This window comes from Fragaria vesca, linkage group LG5, assembly GCF_000184155.1.
Source record: "Fragaria vesca subsp. vesca linkage group LG5, FraVesHawaii_1.0, whole genome shotgun sequence".
NCBI lineage: Eukaryota > Viridiplantae > Streptophyta > Magnoliopsida > Rosales > Rosaceae > Fragaria > Fragaria vesca.
Genome location: NC_020495.1, coordinates 4,773,068 through 4,787,785, shown reverse-complemented (window position 1 = coordinate 4,787,785; position 14,718 = coordinate 4,773,068). Strand labels below are relative to the sequence as shown.

Sequence of the window (14,718 nt, the reverse complement as noted above, 5' to 3'; positions counted from 1 at the left end):
AAGCTAGGAATCCAGAAAGGATTCCCTCCCGTGCGGCAAAAGCAAAGAGCGTTCAAGCCAAAGATATACGAAGCCATGAGGGGGGAGGTTCAAAAGCTGATGGACATCAGGTTCATTAGGGAGGCTAGATACCCCCAATGGTTGGCTAATGTGATCATGGTCCCAAAAAAGTCAACAGGACAATGGAGGATGTGCGTGGACTATTCAAATCTCAACATAGCATGTCCAAAGGATAGCTTCCCGCTTCCACGCATAGACCAACTTGTGGACTCCACATCGGGGTTCGAATTGCTGAGCTTCATGGACGCTTACGCGGGCTATAACCAGATCCAGATGGATCCAGGGGATGAGGAGCACACGGCCTTCACGACCGACAAGGGCCTGTATTGCTATAAGGTAATGCCTATCGGATTGAAGAATGCGGGAGCCACTTACCAGCGGTTGATGAATGTCATGTTCGCCGAGTACCTCGGGAGGATAATGGAAGTATATGTCGATGACATGCTGGTCAAAAGTCTAAATGCCAAGGAGCATGTAGGGTATCTAGAGAAAGTCTTCAAGGTCATACTAAGGTTCGGGATGAGATTGAACCCTCAGAAATGCGTCTTCAGTGTCGTCAAAGGGAAATTCTTAGATATGGAAAGACCCACATCGAGGAACCAAGTGCAATCGTTGGCCGGGAAGGTAGTCGCACTGGCTAGGTTTGTCTCACGACTCACGGACAAGTGTGCCCCTTTCTTCCGTTTATTAAGAGACCAGAGATGTAAGGAGATAGTATGGGGATCTGAGCAGGAGGAGGCCTTCAAACAGATAAAGGCGTACCTTACGACTGCACCGGTCTTGTCAAAACCCATCCCAGGCGAGATACTTTATCTGTATATCGCCGCATCAGGGTCAGCAGTTAGCTCGGTCCTGATCAGAAAAGATTCCAACGTCGAGCACGCTGTATTTTACGCCGGGAAAGGATTCACACTTGCAGAGAGCAAGTACCCGGACGTCGAGAAATTAGCTCTGGCGCTTATTGTAACCGCCAAAAGGCTCCGACACTATTTCCAAGCACACTCGATAACTTTTTACACCAACCACCCTCTGAGGCAGATAATGCAAAAGCCAGAAATCAGTGGGAGACTGGTGAAATGGGCAATTGAATTGGGGGAATTTGACATCCATTACCGGTCGAGAGTGGCAGTCAAGGGCCAAGCATCAGCTGACTTTATATCTGAACTCACGCCCATGAAAGTTGTGGGAGAGTCAGTTGAGCTCACACCTTCGAAAGTCACAAGAGAATCATTGAAACCCGCCCTCACAGAATCTATTGGCAAATCCTCCCAGGCTAGCCGGGAGGAAAAGTGTCCCAGAAAAGGCAAGGATAAGTACATCGAGGAACCACTGGCATGACTCTGGAAGCTTTTTGTTGACGGATCAGTGACAAGAAAGAAAAGCGGGGCGGGAATAATATTGGAAACCCCCGATGGATTCAAACATGAATATGCCTTGGAATTCCAATTTCACGCCTCGAACAATGCAGCAGAGTATGAGGCCTTGATTGGGGGACTTCAACTCGCCCGAGATATTGGCGTGGATAGAGTGGAGGTGTTCAGTGATTCAAAACTGGTTGTGAATCAAGTCAACAGGAGCTTCGAAGCAAAGGAGCCTCATTTGAGCTCCTACCAAGCACTTTCAAAAGCCTTCATGCAACGCTTCAAATCTGCCTCTCTCCCACATCCCACGGAAGAAAAATAGTAATGCAGATGCCCTCGCCCGGTTAGCCACCGGAGGGCCCGGGAAAGGCAGAAAGAAGGCAAGGATAGAGGTGCTTGGAAAGCCGAGTATCACTAAGACGATCTCGGAAATTTTCAAGGTCGAGGCAGGACCCCTAGAGCCAATGTGGATGGACCCAATAATTAAGTTCATGCAGGATGGGGTGCGCTCGAAAGACAGGCGGCAAGCACGAAAACTACAATCGAGATGCGCCAGATACACACTAATGAATGGGAAGCTATACAGAAGAGGTTACAATTTCCCAAACCTCAAGTGTGTGACAGAGGAAGAAGGAGAAGTAATCATGGGAGAAATTCAAGAAGGGGTATGCGGGAATCACTCTGGATCCCGGTCGTTAGCGCACAAGACACTACGCACAGGGTTCTTCTGGCCCAACATAGGCGCTATGGTAGATAAGATGTCGGCGAGAATGCCATTTGCACGCCAACAGGATACATTCCCCTTGTATCGCTCTGTCAATCTTATTATCGCCCTGGCTTTTCGCACAATGGGGCCTTGACCTCATCGGGATACTGCCAACGGCATCCGGGCAGTTCAAGTACGTGATAGTGGCTGTTGATTATTTCACGAAATGGGTGGAGGCAGAGCCCCTGGGGAAGATAACCACCGAGTGTGTGAAGAACTTCCTGATGAAGAACATCTATTGCAGATTCGGGGTTCCGGAGACAATCGTCACGGACAATAGCACACAATTCAATAATAACTATCTGATTGAATTCACGAAGGACATTGGTACCAAGATGGTCTTCGCGTCGGTGGCGCACCCGCAAACCAATGGTCAGGTGGAGGCGGTTAACAAGATCATTAAAAAGCTCCTGAAGAAGAAGTTAGACGACGCAATAGGTCTGTGGGCACAAAAACTGCCGGAGGTATTATGGGCAATCAGAACCACAACAACAGAGGCAACGGGAGAAACTCCTTTCAGCATGGCCTTTGGCACGGAGGCTGTTTTGCCAATCGAGACGTCAATACCATTGGGAAGGGTTGAACATTTCGACGCCACAACCAATGAGGAAGGTCTCCGTTTGAACATTGACCTCATCGAGGAGAAGAGGGAGCGAGCAAACTTACACAATTAAGTCTACAAGCAGCGAGTTGCACGCCATTATAATAATAAAGTCAGGACCCAAATATTGGGACTGGGGGACTGGGTAATGAAGAAAATCATGACCAAGACGGCAACCCTGGATCCGAGCTGGGAAGGGCCGTACGAGATAGTTGAAGAGGTCGGCCCAACAACTTTCTTTCTCCGAGATCAGGATGGGATTGTCACCGGGCACCCTTGGAACACAGAGCACCTGAGATTCTACCCAGTGTGAAAGGGGAACGAAACCCACCCTTAAGATTTACATTTGTAAGTATTGCGGCCCCCGGGAGGACAATAAGTCCTGGAGGGTGCCTTCATTCGTTTTGAAAGACTATATAAGAATGGGGAAGTTCAATTCAAACAACGGGAGGCATAAGTCAAATAAATCACGAGTAATATCAATCGGGATGGTAACCTAACGGGAGACATAAGTCAAATAAATCACGAGTAATATCAATCGAGATGGTAACCCACCGGGAGTCATAAGTCAAATAAACCACGAGTAATATCAATCGGGATGGTAACCCACCGGGAGGCATAAGTCAATCGAATACACTGTCGAACAGGTAAAACCGAGAGACAGAAGTTATTGAAGTCCCCAGTAACACCGAGCGGGATAGACATAATACAAGTATGTAACACAACAGAAGCAAGTGATAAAATTTGACGAAGAATAATATATTAACACCCGGCATCCGGGTGTATACCACCAATAGGTATTTACAAAATCAACCGGGATGTATTCTCACCGGGATAAGGCACGAGGCCATTGTCTTACAAGAACAACCAAAAAGCAAAAAGCTAAATCACATCTTATGCCTCACTAGGTTCCTCTTCCTCATGCTCGTCTGACTCGGCCAAGTTGTCATCTTCATCAACACCCTCCTCAACAGCCTTCCCAGATGGATCCTCTGTCTCAGGTTCTTTCTCGGTCACTACCTTAGACTTGGCCTCTCTCTCCTTGGCTTCTCGGGCACCGAGCAAGTCAGCTGTCATCTTTCATCTTGGCCTTGTCTAGGTACCCAAGCCGGCTCCAGACGTCGAACTTCTCGATGATTCCACCCTCCCGGGCAGCCTTGAGCATCGCTTTGAGCTCGTCTAACTCTTTGAATTTGCCCACAGCAAGTTCGCCCTGGGCAGGCATTTGGCCCTGTAGGTCAGCAATCTGGTCGTCCTTTTCCTTCAGCTTAGACGGCAGCTTCGCGTTCTCCCGCTGAAGCGCGTCTACATCGCACTCTAAGACGAGAACTCTTTCAGCTTTTCCCTCCAGTTCTTTGGTATGGAGGCTCAGTTTGGCGAACTTTTCAGCCAGCGAGAGTTTCTCTTTCCTCTCGGCCTCCAAGTCTTTCTCCGTCGTCTTCTTCTCGACCCCGAGATAGCTGATCTGGTCGTTCAGGCTAGGTACACGCTCCTTCATCTCGTTCGTGTCCTCGCTGGCGTCAATAGCGTAGACAGCAAAGAGAGCCTGCAAGCAACATAAAATTAGTTCAGCATCCCGCGTAGTGATAAAAGTTGGCATTACCAAGAAGAAACTTTACCTTCATCGACGCCTCTCGGGCGTATCGCCGGTTCTGCTGAGGAGTGTTAGACCCCACCCTGATCTGGTCCAGCTCAATTCCCTTAAGATCGCCCACCATGCTGCGCACGAACTTTTCATCGGCGCACCCATACTCATCCAGTATCTGCCGGATGGGGGTCTTTCGTATCTGGGGAAGAGTAGAAGCGAGAGCACCCAAAGTAACTGGGGGGCCGGCCGAGGATCCTGATGCCTTTTGCTTCTTCCGGGGTGGCGAGGTCCCGGACACACTCATGCCGGTCAACGTCACGCCTTCATCCCGCAGCGATTTTGATTTCTTAGACGACTGTTTCTTTTTCTTCTCGCCCAAGCTGACGTTGACATCGTCCTCGGTCCTCAATAGCTCCTCAGCGTCCGCAGTTGGTTTCCCGTACCCTTCGTCGTTGACCTCGAGGAGTATAGCGTCCTCTGAGACACGGGCGGTAGAGTTTACGACATTCACGTCGGTGCGGGAGGACACTTTCCCTACCTTCAGTAGGTCGCTCAGCAAGTCCATGTCCGACTCCATGTCACGCGGGTGTGAGGGACGTTGTTTATGCCTAGGCGCTTTAGCTGAAAGTAAAACCAACAGTCAATCAGTATCTAGGGTGCCAAGAGTCAAAAGGTCATGGACAAGAGAAAACAGCAACAAGTGAATCTAATTTGGAACCCCACCAGGCATACGGCCGAGTTTACAGTGAACCAGGACAGCCCATCGGGTCAGGTTGTACGAGCTTCTATCCTCATCCGTGGGCCAGGCTGCAAATAATCCCCCAATGCGTCGCTTCTCGATCTCTGACAGCGAGAAAGACTGATCCCGGATGTATCTAAACCGGTTGGGCACAACATATGTCGGACAGTTTCTTTGCCATCGTCCGCCGGCAAGCACGACCTTTGAACGCCAATTATTTTCATGGACGTCGGGAGGTCAGTAACAGGAGGCAAGTATTCCAGGGCAGCAAATGAAACGCACTCTCGGTAGTTCTGTTTCTTCGAGTACAAAAGGCGGTACAGGGTGCGAAACTCGTTGATAGTTGGCCAGCCCATCTCGGACAGGTAGTACAGGCAGCAAAGAGACAGCAGTTGGCGCCATTGGTTTGGGGGAATCTGCCCGGGAGCTAGCTGAAGCATGCTCAGCAGATACTGCAAGCATTGAGGAAGCGGGAGAGAGAAGCCGTTCCTAAACATATGCTCATGCACAGCGACGAAGCCATCTCTCGGACAGCATGCCAATTCATCCTCATATAGCGCGCGAAGGGTAACAGACGACGGGATCCCCCAGTCTTCTAGAAATTGTTCTATTTCAGCCGGGGTCATGTTACAGTCTGGTTCGTCGCTCACTGTGCCGTCCTCTAGTATGTACCTCCTGGACGAAGAAGTGCCGATTACACTGGTCATCGGGACGCCATGAAAAACCCCGACAGACCAGTCAACATCCCGGGCGGGTACGGCGTAAGTTACCTCCTCAGGCCTCGATGTAGGCGGACAGCTCGGGCGGGATGGTCGACTAATGTACTCATCCATCCTCTCAATGTCATCCATTATCGGCCGAGAGGATGTGCTAGCCCCACTTAAGTCGGTCGTACTTCGAGAATCCATCTACCCTAATGTAACACACCCTAAGATCTATTAGTACGCGCCACTGGGAGCAAGCGCAAAGAAAACAGAGTAACACAGCCTAAACTCAGAAAGCCCTAGAATCCTAAAACTCCCACTTTCACCCAACAAAGCATATAGAAGCAACACAAACGCAAAGAACGCCAGAGCAGAACCAACAGATACAAGCATCAGTGCAACAGAACAGAATGAAGAAAACCTTCCCAGATTTTCAACGCAGTAGCAACACCGGAAATTCAGCGGTCCGGAAACACCTCGCAATCGTAGGATTCGGCGGTGGCGCAGCGTTGGAAGACAGAAAGCAGAAAAACTGAAAAAGACGACAGCAGAGAAACACCGACGACAACAGAGAAAACAGAAACATAGAGAAAGCAGAGAAGAGTGGAGTGAAAGAGTGAAGACAAAAACGAAAGGAGGGGGAAACGTTTATACGGGGTCTGGCGAGCAGTCGCTTCGATCCACGAACCGACGCATTTAAAAACCCAATACCCAAAAACGAGGCACCCCTGGCCATCTGATCAAACCGCAGGATGGCGTCACGTAGATTAACTGCCGTAGCGTCTTGAAGAAGGAAAGAGCGAAGCGACGTACATTAATTACTTAGCAGTTATCCAGGAATATGGTGACATCTGGCAAGCATGCATTTAATGTCTCTGCCACAACTATGCGTAAACCCCCAGCGTAAGACCAACCTCTGGTGAGAGTCACCGAGATCGTAAGACCGAGCATAAGACCTATCTCGGGTGCGAGTCACCGAGATCATAAGACCCAGTGTCACATCCCGACCCTTATATTTTTACCTTATTTACTAGCTTGATTATAATAAGAATTTTACCGTCCCCGTCATTGAGGTAATAGTTTAATTGGTCTCTAGAGGTATTTTAAGGGACGATTAATTTCAGGGAATTATTCGTGGGAGAAAATATGACGACGGTAAAAATGGTAAATTTTAGCTAGTTAAAGGTAATTTTTATTCAGGTATTATTTTTCGGGGTGTTTTATTTTTTGGAAGTGGGTTGTTATAAGCTTAGACCGGTTTGGGGTGTGAGGCCCAAACCCATTTTCTCTTTTCTTCTCTTTTCTCCTCCCGGTTCCCTCTCTCTCCCGAGCCCCTCCCGCTGCCCGGTTTTCCAGCCGTCCTCCTGCCGTCGTCCGGCCACCATCTGCCGCCTCTCCACCTCAGTTCGGACCCCCATCTCCTCCTCTCCCTCCCCGGCCTAGCCCCCGAGCCTCTAACCCGCCGGAAGAGGAGAAATCCCGCCGGAGACGCCGGGAAGCATTTCGCCGGAACTCCCTCCTCTGGTCACCAATCCGGGCAAGCTTGGTACGGTTTTGTAGCCCTCCAACCCAGCAGCCTTGCCCTAAAAGGACTCACTCCCTCTTGAGCTAGGTAAGGAGATATTTGAGGTGGAAGTTTTATGGCGTTTTTGATGTTTTTAGTCGATTACCCTAGTTAGGCTTGGAATTGGTGTTTGTGCTAGTCAGGAAAGTTGTATAGCATGATGAGAGGATTATTCTGTCAAAATTTCATAGGTTTTGGAGGTCGCCGGAATTGGCCTTCGGCCGCCGCTGCCGGCGGAGCCGCCGGCGGTTTGGGAGATTTTTAGGGTTTTAAATGTGGAATATTAAGGGGATTATATTGATGTGATTATGGAATTTTTGGATGAGATTTGGATAGGTTTGTGAATTTCCGAAGTTTGGTATTTTTGGCGGTTAATTAATGTAGAATCCGGCCGTAGAATTTAAGTCGTATTTTGGGGAGGTTGTATTTACGACTGTCGAGTATGATATTTAAGTTCGGATCGTTTCGATTTAAGAATATCGAAGTTAGGCAATGATGAGCGTATTTATGGCTCTCGGGTAATTTTGCCTATTTTGATTAAATATTGAATTTTTAGTGGGGAATTAATTATATTTTTGGAACAGGACAAGAGAATGCCCGAGCAGAGGAAGCCTCGGAGCGTCATCAGGCTTAGGCCTAATTAGTGAGTGGACTTTTATTTTAAACAATGTGCATGCAAAATAATTTAAGTTGTTAGAGATTAACCGAAATTGAGAATTTCGGTGAGTATGTATATATATCCATATTTGGATGTTTATGAGAATAATATGTATATGGAGAAATGCTAGCTAGCTATACGTGCTTTTCCACCATACTGAGGTAAAATTCCATTATGGTGCGACGTGAGCGTTAAACGCAATCGTCGTAGCCCTATATAAATATAATAATTTATATAGGGGATATGCGCGTATATATATTTATACACCGTCTTTTCCACCATAATGAGGTAAAATGCCATTATGGTGCGACGTGAGAGTTAGACGTAAGCGTCGTAGCCTTGTGTGAATTTTCTATTTGTCTTTATTGTTTCAAGAAAATTCATACAAGGGATATGACGAGTGTAATACATACATATTTTATTTTAGCCTGAGATGCTCTTATTTTTGAAGTGTTGGTGACTAGCGCGGCTAGTCACGTTTTGATAATTCGGTAAATTTTTTAAAGGCTTTTGAGCTGGTTGCATGCCATTAATTGTTTTTCCACTGAAGATAAATCGGGAAAGCATAAAGATTAATTTTCTTTTAAAAAGTTATTTTTGTCCACTCACTCTAACGGTTTCAAATGTTTTCCCCTGGGCCCTTCTTTTTAAAATGCCCAGTCTGCAGAGTTCGGGTTGGATCTAGTAGGAGGCGAGGCATAGTCACCCGCATTTCCGCCAGTTTTCATCAGTAGGTTACCTGTTTAACCTACTAGTATTTTCTTGCTTCCGCTAGTGTCTAGTAGCTCTGAATACTTTGGGATTATTGTATATTATGTTTAGAATTTCTGAAGGATAATTATGTGATATTTGGACGTGTTGTATTAAGAGTGTAATTTGGAATTTTCGAGTTAGGGTTGTCCATTTTCAAGGGAGATTTTCTTAATCTTTTCAGTAAATTTTCCTTGGAGGTGGTCCCCGCACGACTTACTCCGGGTTTCAGGGTGAAATTCGGGGTGGGTCGTGTCAGTTGGTATCAGAGCTATAGGTTTCCTTTTCCTGCTTCCTTGTCACTATCATATTTGCCTAAGTAGCACGTAGGGGTGGACTCGGTCCCAATGGTTCGGTTTTTAGGCACTAACCGAAAACCGAAACCGAAGCTTCGGTTTTCTATTTTCTAGAACCGAAACCGATGAAAATATATAAAAGACCGCACTTGTCGGTTAACCTAACATCGGTTCGGTTTCGGTGCGGTTTCGGTTACAAAACCTATTATCCATAATATTTTTTACACTTAACCAAATAACATAAAAAATAAACATATCAAAGTTGTAAACTATCAACACTTCAAATAAGTTAATCTAATGGGTTCAAATAACTAATCCAAATGAAAAGGGAAGCTAAAATTTATACATAATTTATTTGAAGCCTCCAACATTCATATATAACAAAAGATAAAATTACATGGGAAGGATTTCGGTTAGACTTAAACACTTAAAGACATAATCATGTGTGTGAAAGCCTACTATTTACAACCCATAACCGATAAGAATATGACATGTAATGTAGAATTAAGTATTAATAATTAATATATGGAGAATGAATATATGTCGGTTCGGTTCGGTTTAATCGGTTTTTAGGATGCACGGAACCGCAAACCGACACCGCACTACTTGGTTTGTGTGGTTTCCGGAACCGATTGTCTCGGTTCTATTCGGTTTTGGTTACTCGGTGTTGGTTCGGTGCGGTTTTAACCGGTTTCGGTTTTTTCGGTGCCTAAAAGTCCACCCCTAGTAGCACGTAGTGTCTATAGAGTGATGATCCGACCGCGGCAGATTCATTGGCATTTTATGCTTTTGATGCTATGTGTTATTGGGTATGTGTGATTGTTGTGTTAGTCTTGTTTATGGACTACTAAATTTCTTCTTCCTCAAGTACTATGCCTTATAGGCGCCCACGGCAACCCCGTGTGGCCACTTCGACCAATGCCGATGAGGGCAATGAGGTCAGGGGACTGGTTGATGATATTGGAAATATGCTGAGGGATGTCATGGATCGTGCTCCACGCCCTCCTGTTGTGAAAAGGAGAGAAGTTTTTGATGCTGGAGCTAGAGAGTTCAAGGGTGCCAAGGGACCTCTTGTTGCTCACAATTGGGTGGATAAGATGGAAAAGGCTTTTGCGAGTACTGAGCTGCCAGAAGAAAGAAAGGTGAAGATAGCAGTGACTTTTCTGGATGATTCAGCACATCACTGGTGGTCGCTTGCCAACAGGAATGTTGAGGATGCGCTGAATATGTCGTGGGAGCAGTTTAAGACTCTCTTCTTGGGGCAGTATTCCAGTCCTGCCCACCGCAACAGAATTCAGTCGGATTTCCTGAATATGAAGAAGAGGGATGATGAGGGTGTTATAGAGTTACAAGAGAGATTCACTTCCCTGAGCTACCATGTGTCATATCTGGTTCCTGATGAGAGGACCAGGATGGAGATGTTCATTGGGGCACTTGGTGGAGTGTTTGCAGATAAGATGACGGGTGTTTATTACCCGACTTTTTCTGATGTTGTTCATGCAGCCATGGCCATTGAGTCTATGGGGATTTATAGTGCTCGGCCACGAGATTTCAGTGGCCCCAGTCAGGGTCCATCCAAGAAGGCTGCTTCATCATCCGCTTCTGGATCTTCAGCTGGTAGTGGAAGTAGTGGTAAATCTAGCTCTGGTGTTCGAACCAGGTCTAAGGGACGTTTCAGAAGTTCTTCTCGGAGCCAGTTGGGTAGGCAGCAGACTAGACAGTATGATTCTGGTGGTAGCTTCCATGGTGGGTCGTCCGGTAGCCAGACTTTTTCTTATGGGCAGCAGCAGTTTTCTGGGTGCTTTGAGTGTGGTAGTCAAGACCACTTCAGGAGAGATTGTCCATTATTGGCTCAGAGGACGACTCCCACCCCTACTCAGCCAGTTGGTCAGTCTTCAGCTAGAGGCTCCAGTAGTGGTGCCCAGGGCAGTGCATCTGTCAGAGGTGGCTCTCAGCGGGGCGGTAGTCAGCGTGGACGTCCCATGACTACATGCTATGACCCAGCAGGAGGGTCGTACTTCTCCAGATGTCATCATTGGTACGTTATTAATTTTCGGTCAGCCTGCTTTTACTTTAATTGATCCCGGAGCCACGCATTCATTCATGTCTAGTAGATTTGCCCTCCATGCCAATGTGCCATCATCGTCTCTTCCAGGCGAGTGGCATGTGTCTCTACCCTCCGGTGAGGTGATGAGAATAAATTGGGTATTTAGTGGTGGTGAAGTTTTAGTGGAAAGAGTTAATTTCGAGGCTGATTTAATTCCTTTAGATATAGTGGAGTTTGATGTGATCTTAGGAATGGACTTTTTGGAAGCATATAGAGCTATGGTAGATTGTTTTCAGAAAGTAGTGGTGCTTCGAAGTCCAGATGGTTTTGAGGTTGCTTTCCAAGGGGAAAGAGATGTTATTTCTAGTTGCATATTTTTCGTTGTTGCTGCAAGGAAATTGTTGAGTAAAGGCTGTCAGACATATTTAGCTCATGTGGTGGATACAAGTATGGGAGTTGTGGGATTAGAAGATATTCCAGTAGTAAGGGAGTTTCCGGATGTTTTTCCTGAAGAGTTGCCTGGTTTGCCTCCTGCAAGGGAGATAGACTTCTCTATAGAATTACTTCCTGGAACCATGCCTATCTCTCAGGCACCTTACAGAATGGCTCCAGTGGAATTGAAAGAGTTGAAGACTCAATTGCAGGAGTTGGTAGATAAGGGTTTTATTCGGCCTAGCATGTCTCCATGGGGTGCTCCAGTGTTGTTTGTTAAGAAGAAAGATGGCACCATGAGACTATGCATTGATTATAGAAAGTTGAATCAGGTCACAGTGAAGAATAAATATTCGTTGCCTCGGATCGATGATTTATTTGATCAGTTGAGGGGTGCCTCTATTTTCTCTAAGATTGATTTGAGATCGGGTTATCATCAGTTGTGGATCCGAGAGGGGGACATAACCAAGACTGCTTTCCGATCACGTTATGGTCATTATGAATTTGTGGTGATGCCTTTTGGACTTACTAATGCACCCGCGGCATTCATGGATCTCATGAATAGGGTGTTTAGTCCATACCTTGATCGTTTCGTGATCGTATTCATAGATGACATATTGGTTTACTCAAGAAGTGAGAAGGAGCATGCCAAGCATCTAAGAATAATATTGTGGACTTTGGAAAAGTCGCAGTTATTTGCTAAGTTTAGCAAGTGTGAGTTCTGGCTAGATAAAGTGGGGTTTTTGGGTCATGTGATTTCGGCAGAAGAAGTTAGTGTGGATCCCCAAAAGGTGGAAGCAGTGTCGAATTGGAGAAGACCCACCACTGTGACGGAGATTCGTAGTTTCTTAGGATTAGCAGGTTATTATCGGCGCTTTGTGAAAGATTTTTCAAAGATTGCTGCTCCTCTTACAAGATTGACCAGGAAGGGGGTTAAGTTTGAATGGTCAGATCAATGTGAGCAAAGTTTCCAAGAATTGAAGAATTGCTTAACAAGTGCTCCTGTTTTGGCACTTCCGGATGAGAGTGGAGAGTATGTGGTCTATTGTGATGCTTCTAGACGTGGTCTAGGTGGAGTTTTGATGCAGCATGATCGAGTTATTGCCTACGCTTCTAGGCAATTGAAGCCACATGAGGGGAATTATCCTACTCATGATCTGGAGCTTGCAGCGGTAGTTTTCGCTCTCAAGTTGTGGAGACACTATCTTTATGGAGCCAAGTGTCAGATATTTACCGATCACAAGAGTCTTCGGTATGTGTTCACTCAAAGAGAGCTTAATATGAGACAGAGAAGATGGATGGAGTTAATCAATGATTATGATTGCATAATTGAGTATCACCCTGGAAAAGCTAATGTGGTAGCAGATGCTCTTAGTCGAAATCCCTCTATATCTTTATCTCATATAAAGATGGTTCGTGTTCTGCTTTCTTTGTGAGTTGCGAGCTACAGGAGTGGATTTATCAGTAGATGAGGTGGGTGCTTTGATAGCCAGTTTTCATGTGAGGCCAGTTTTGGTTGATAGAGTGCGGGAAGCACAGTATAATGATCCTTCCATAGTTCGATTGATGGAAAGAGCTTCGAATGGAGCCGCAGCCGATCATTTTTCAGTTAGAAGAGATGGGACTCTATTGTTTAAGAATCGGCTATGTGTTCCAAGAAGAAATGAAGAGTTGAAGATTGAGATTATGGAGGAAGCTCATAGCTCTGCATATGCTGCTCATCCGGGTAGCACAAAAATGTATCGGATTTTGAAGGATTATTATTGGTGGCCAAACATGAAGAGGGAAATTGCAGCTTATGTGAGTAGATGACTAGTTTGTCAGCAAGTAAAAGCTGAAAGGCAGAAGCCTTCTGGATTGCTTGAGCCGTTGCCTATTCCAGTTGGAAGTGGGACCACATCACCATGGATTTCGTTTTCAGTTTACCTCGTACCCGTGAAGGGCATGACGGTATTTGGGTGATTGTGGATAGACTCACCAAGTCTGCACATTTCTTGCCAGTGGGAAAGAAATATAAATTGGATAAATTGGCAGAGCTTTATGTGAATGAAATTGTGAGGCTTCATGGTGTTCCTGAATCAATAGTGTCAGATCGGGATCCTCGATTTGCTTCTAAATTCTGGGGAGCTCTTCAGGCAGCTTTAGGTACCCAATTACTCTTCAGCACTGCTTTTCATCCTCAGACTGATGGGCAGTCCGAGAGGACTATTCAGACTTTGGAGGATATGTTGAGGGCTTGTGCCATGCAGTTCAGAGGGAGTTGGGATAAAAACCTATCTTTGATGGAATTTGCCTATAATAATAGCTATCATTCTAGCATTGGTATGGCTCCCTTTGAGGCTCTTTATGGGAGGCAGTGTCGTACGCCTTTGTGTTGGAATGAAGTGGGGGAAAAAGAGCTTTGTGGCCTAGAGTTAATCCATGTTACGAATGAGAAGATTAAAGTGGTTAGAGATAGACTCAAGACTGCTCAAAGTAGGCAGAAGAGTTATGCAGATGTCCGTAGGAGAGACCTTGAATTTCAAGTGGGTGATTGGGTGTTCCTGAAATTATCTCCTTGGAAAGGGGTTGTGCGTTTCGGTAAGCGTGGGAAGCTTAGTCCGAGGTATATTGGCCCTTATGAGATTATACAGCGAGTTGGCTCACTTGCTTATCGGCTACTTTTGCCTCCAGAGTTAGCTAGGATACATAATGTGTTTCATGTATCCATGCTTCGCAAGTATATTGCCGATCCTTCTCATGTGCTGCAAGAGCAGCCGATCAGTTTGACGAGAGATCTGACCTATGAAGAGGAACCGGTTCAGATTTTCGATCGAAAGGAGCAAGTGCTTAGGAACAAGACAATTCCGTTTGTCAAGGTGCTTTGGAGAAGTCATCAAGTAGAAGAAGCTACTTGGGAATCAGAGGAGGAAATGATGCAGCAGTTTCCCTATCTCTTTGGATGACAGGTATGTAAATTTCGAGGACAAAATTTTTATAAGGAGGGGAGAATTGTCACATCCCGACCCTTATATTTTTACCTTATTTACTAGCTTGATTATAATAAAAATTTTACCGTCCCCGTCATTGAGGTAATAGTTTAATTGGTCCCTAGAGGTATTTTAAAAGACGATTAATTTCGGGGAATTATTCGTGGGAGAAAATATGACGAC

At 45.9% G+C, this 14,718-nt stretch overlaps 1 pseudogene; it reads left to right on the top strand.

Moving 5' to 3' along the window:
- Window positions 1-399: 399 nt before the first annotated feature.
- Window positions 400-14,511, top strand: LOC101298324 (annotated as a pseudogene).
- The last annotated feature ends 207 nt before the right edge of the window (window positions 14,512-14,718 follow it).